This window comes from Capricornis sumatraensis, chromosome 16 (genome assembly GCF_032405125.1).
Source record: "Capricornis sumatraensis isolate serow.1 chromosome 16, serow.2, whole genome shotgun sequence".
Lineage (NCBI taxonomy): Eukaryota > Metazoa > Chordata > Mammalia > Artiodactyla > Bovidae > Capricornis > Capricornis sumatraensis.
This window is the reverse complement of record NC_091084.1, coordinates 45746259-45752258: the sequence shown is the minus strand read 5'-3', so window position 1 is coordinate 45752258 and position 6000 is coordinate 45746259.

Genomic DNA, 6000 nt, shown 5'->3' with positions numbered 1-6000 from the left:
AAATTCACTTCTACACAACTGACTGGCTAGAACCTTGTCACCGGCCACTGGTCCCTGGTGGTCTAGTGGTAGGATTCAGTGATCTCACTGCCGTAGCCTGACTTCAGTCTCTGGCCAGGAATGGAAATCCTGCTTCAAGCTACTGCAGGCAGAGGCTATCCAAGAGCAGTAGTTTCTTCAAGGTTAGTGGAATCTGATACTCCATCAGTGAACTTTTCTTATCCTGTTACATTACCATCCACTGGTCTACGTTAACACTTTGAACCACTCTTTAACCCAGGCACAATTTTTATAACACCAAGCATTAACTTGGAAAATACTGATTCAATGATTTATGCAAGTATTCCAAATATTGGCATATTTCATTACAGAAAAAAAGTCACTCTTTAATATCACCTCTAACTGCATCAGAAAATTCTGTAAATGTTATGAAGCTGTCAAATTCATGGAGGCAGCTATAACTTTACCCGAATTCTAATTTTTGTTTGCAAGCCCAAATTTTATCATTGGCAACAAATACAGTGTTTTCTTTCTTGAAGTGATAGGCTCACTTCATTTTTAAAGAAAATATCTGCCAAATTCCCAAGCCTGAATAATCACAGTTTGTCTGTCAGTTGTTCAAATAAAACTAGTATTCTACAAAATAATAATAAAGCTAGTGCAGCATGCAAGTCAAATAGGGATACAACTACAGTTCCTCACTTTGATAAACAGCAGAGGTGCTTTATGCATACTTCTTATTTCTTCACACAGAATATTAAAGAAACTTGTTTTCAAGGATTGAACTTTAATAAACACGGACATTCTTCAGTGAAACTGGCTCTTCTCTTTTTATCTTCTTTTCTTTTACAAGCAAATGCTTGGCTGTGAAGAATACACCTACCAGCAGTTTTATACACCATCTTTGACTTTGGCTTTGGCACCATCAGTGCAAATGTCAACCCAGTAAAAAGGCCAAATAACATCTTAGTATTACTATGAAAATTGTTTCGACTTTGTGGAACACCTGAAAGGGTCTCAGGGACCCCCTCCATGGGCCTTTAGACTACACTTTGAGAACAGTTGCAATAGACTCTGCATAACCATTCTGGGTATCTGAGGAAGTAGCATGACTTTCCAAACCAGTGTGCACAACTCAGGGTAAGAATATAAAGTATTTGATTTCTGTCTTAGAAGGGCAATTGAATTAACTCTACAAGGGTAAAGGTTAAATTAAAGGCACAGCAATGAGTCTCTGGTTTCCCAGGTGGCACAATAGTAAAGAATCCACCTGCCAATGCGGGAGACACAGTAGACGTGGGTTCTATCCCTGGATCAGGAAGATCCCCTGAAGTACAAAATGGTATTCATACTTCCAGTATTCTTGCCTGGAAAATTCCATGGAGAGAGGAGCCTGGCAGGCTACAGTTTATGGGGCTGCAGAGTCAGACATGACTGAGCATGCACACGCAATGAGTCTCTGATATGAAGATAAGCGAGGGAAGGCCAAATGATCCCTTTTCTATCCCCTTCTTCCTTTTCACCTTTATTTAGCTCTTCTCTCTCCTTCCTATATCCCCTGACCTGGGAAAATTAAGGGGCTTGCTTGGCAGAACGAACTGAAGCCAGGGGTAACCAATTCAAATGCCTCCAGGGGTTAGTCATATAAAGAGTAAAGAGCCTCACCTAAAAGAATGTGGGTCCAGTGTTGCCAAGTCTTAGTTTTTTCAAAACGCCAGAAATCCAAATTTTAAAAAAATTTTTAAATGCTGGCAACCAACTAAATTTAAAACAAAACAAAAACAAAAACCCCATAAGGAAACAGCATGAGTCAAACAAAGTATACCAGCGATCAGCTTATGACCTCCACTTTAAGTCATGAAGCGAATTGAACTAAATTAAAGTGAAAGACTGGAAAGAGAGATGGGAAACCTCACGTATGTTACCTTGCTTACAAACTATCTCCCTTAAGATGCCACACCAGGGGTGAGAGAAGGGAGAGATTAACTGGGTTTCTGTAACCTGGCCAAGGAATAACAGAGCAAGTCACTCTGTACCATACTGAGAGTTAGAATTTCAAAGATTGTTTGCATGGGTAGTACAGAACAGATTATCATCAAAATAGTATACATTTTAGGGGGAAAGTGGGAGGGAGAAATACCAAGTAAAGAGAGTACTTACTCTGTGCTGGACTGTTTTGAGTGTGACACATTATTTGTGTACTTGTTCACTGCCTGTTTTAGATACAATCCTAGGGCAGGACTTTGTCTTTTGTGTTCACCATGGTACCTTCCCCTCACTGCCTGGCACCTATACACAGTGTCTGAATACACAGCATGTGCTCAATAAATATTTCTAAAATGAATGAATGAATCACAGTATTTTTTCATTATACAGACAAGTAAACTAAGACTGAAAAAGAAAATGCTACTTGTTCAAAATCATTCAGCTAGTGAAAACAGGGGTAGGAAATGAACCAAAACTTTGGTGTTCTTTCCATGAATTTTATCATCCAAAATAAAACTCAAGAGCAATTGAATTCGTTGTGCTATTGGATGAACTGCCCTCAAAGATCCTGGCATTCTTCCCTTTACATTTTGCTATTCTAAGTTTAATGGCAGCAGGGTTTTCCATCCTAGCTTCCAACAAAACTGTTAGGAATGCATTTGCCACATAGAACAATGAGATTTAAAAAAAAAATCTATCCAACACAGAAAGGAAGGACTCTTAGTCCTCGAATTATATTTATTTTTACTTTGTAATGAAGAAAACCTTGTGTGGTCCTATGAATTTTCCCATAAATGCCATATTGTGGGTGTATCAAAAACTACTGATAAAAGCAAAAGCAAAATAAAACAAGCAAAAACTCTGAACCTGGTGTAGTTTAAACTGGAAACCACACGTGCTGATGGTGCATAAATTGGTACAATCCATTTGGAAAAAATATACATACATATAGCAACATAAAATGAATCATAAAAATGTTCATACCCTATAATACAGTAATCTCACTCCTGGGAATTTATCCTAGACGAGTTATTCAACAGAAGAAAAAAGCAACATATACACCAGTGTTCATTGCATCATTTTCTCCAATAGCAAAGACCACAATGAGAACAATAAGAAAGGGGGGAAAAAAAGGAAAACACATGAGAAAATTATAGCATGTGCTGAAGATAAACTACTAACTGTTAAAAATAATAATCGTGAATACTGGGTAGTGATACAGAAAAAATGTAATAGTATTAAACCAAAACAGAATACAAAAAGATTTGTGTACCATGATCATCAGCTTTGCAGACAGCTATGTCTCCATGTGAATAACAACTGAAAGGTAATAATCAGACGTGAAAACAGTATTGTAAGGTATTATAATTTGAGATGTTTGTACTTATATTTTTTCAAATTTTTCTTTCATGTTTTATTGTCTTTTCTATGACATGTTTTAAAATTCTTTCTGAAGTAAATTTGGATCTGAGTTTTTCTCAAATTCTCACTTAGAAAAGACATCCTGACTCCCGTCTTAAATTAACAATCCTCTACTTGAAAAAGGAGAAAGAAAAGAAAGTGAAGTCACTCAGTTGTGTCCGACTCTTCGCAACCCCATGAACTGTAGTCTGCCAGGCTCCTCAGCCCATGGAATTTTCCAGGCAAGGATATTGGAGTGGATTGCCATTTCCTTCTCCAGGGGATCTTCCTGACCCAGGAATTGAACCTGGGTCTCCTGCACTGCAGGCAGACTATCATCTGAGCCACCAGTGAAGCCCCTCTTGAAAAAGGAGAGCAACATAATATTTCCAGACGTACGACTCTAAAGATGGAGAGCAAGAAAGCAAGGCTGGATGCACCCAGGCTGTTGTTGCTATCTGAAGGATCACTGATGAAATCAGGAACCCAGAGAGGAAAGGAAGAGAAAGGGACCACCCGGGTCTTCTTCAGGGTGGCAGTGTGTTCACAAGGCCACCTGGAAAGAGGGCTGAGGGAGTAAAAAGGTCAGCACTGCAAACACCTGCCTCACCAGGCTGCTGCCAGCATTGTCTCCCTTCTGCTCATTTTGCAGGCATTTTCTGAGGCCCTGAATCTCTGAGGAGAGTCCACATGTCTGAGATGTCACAGGCCATGCTCTACTTCAGAAGAGATGTCACAGAGAAAGAGGCCTCTCAGGGGTCATGTCCATGATCATGGCCCCTGTGCCTGGTGACATGAGGTCACCCAGTACCTCATGTCTAGCTTCTACTTAACTTTGCATATACAGAATTTAGCTTTGTTAGCTCTCTCAGAGCCGGCTGACCCAGGGAAACTGACCCACGCTGACAAACCCCACAGGAGCCTTATGTTAAAGTTACATGATTACCTTGGGAAGAAGAGGGAGCTGGCTAGAAAACCAAAAGCAGACAACTGTTCAGAGCACGCTCCCTACCCTGGAGATCAAATTACCAACAAGAAGAATGTCAGGTGAACACAGAACCCAGCTACAGTGCTGGACCTCTCAGGAAGGCCTTCCATTCAGATGGATGGCCTGAGGGATAAGATGTAGCCCGTTTGTAACCAAGAAACCTGACACAACTATCCAGAAGCAGTGTCCCATCAACCACTCTACCTCCACGCCCTGGGCTATCTTGGTCCTTGCTCCAGTTCCTATTTATTAGACACTTGAAGGTAACCTTTCATCCCCAAACTCTGCCCAGCTTACCTCCATTCACAGACCATCTTACCAAGGGTCGTTTCCAGGTAGCTCAGCTCATTACTTGTGCACTTACAGGCCACTTTTGATGTCAAATAGAGGATGATATCTCTTACGCCTTGCCCCCAACTCTCAAGGCTCTTTCTGCTGGTACAGACAGTGTGTGAATAAGGATTGAAGGAGTGATGAAGACCATAATGCTGTGAGGTCAGAGGGAGTGATTACTGAGGTAAAAGCAGATCTGAAGAAAAAAACCTAAGGCTAGGTCTAGGCTCTGAATAGCAGCTGCTCTGTAGCCTCTGGCAAATCAGTCAACCTTCTGTGTCTCAACTCTCTCATTCATACAGTGGGGCTAATAAGAGTTGCCCACTCAGGCAGACATATTTTGTAAACTGCAAGGTGTATCTGGCTATTCTTAGAGTGGACTGGAATGTTCTTGAAGAAGCAGAATGTAAGGTAGGATTTCAAGGTTGAAGAAACTTCCAGAGCATCTGGTTAGGAAAAAGATAAGTACTCCAGGCATGAGAAATGACACTAGCACAGGAAAAAAGGTAGAAGGGATGTACTAAGTTTGGCTGCAGCAGAAAGCTTGTGTAGGGAAAAAGCTCAGGTTAGTTTGGAAAAGCAAGTGGGCTGTATTCTGTAGCTAATAGGGAGTTCTGTTCCAAACTTTTTTATGAAGTGAAAGGATGAAAGTCATTTTGGAAAGATTAACCTGACAGAGGTGTGAAGGATGGAGGGATTGGAGGAGGAGGAGAATGCAGACAGGGTGATCACAAGAGGGTGCTGAACTCCAGATAAGAGATATGATAAGGGTGTTAATGAAAGCTGTGCTTTTTAGCACAAAGGCTAAAAAAGGAGGATAGGTATAAAAAAACAACATGATGACAATGTATTAGAGGAAAAGAATGTTTGGGGACAATTTTCAAGTCTCCCTGACATCACTATATAGGTTGCCAAGGCTGTGCACCAAGACATAGAATAAGGAAGGCACCAGTGGGCTGGAAAAGAGTTAAGTCTTTGGATTTGTCTATCTAGTTTATCTTAGAATGGCTGAGACACTAACCAGAAATTAATCATAAGTGAATGATTATGGAGCTCAGCAACAGAAATGTGAATTGAAGCCACTCAAGATAAATTCACCCAAGACTGTGTACTATGAAAAGTTAAGAAGGGGACAGGCAGAAGGCTGAAGAACACCAATATTTAAATGGCGGATAAAATTAGAAGAACCTGAAGGGAAGACAGAGGAAGGCAAGAGATGAGCTAGAAAAAGAAGTCAAATGGGTAAAGTAAAACAGAAAAAACAAGTGGTATGAGGAAGGGGCCATTCAGTT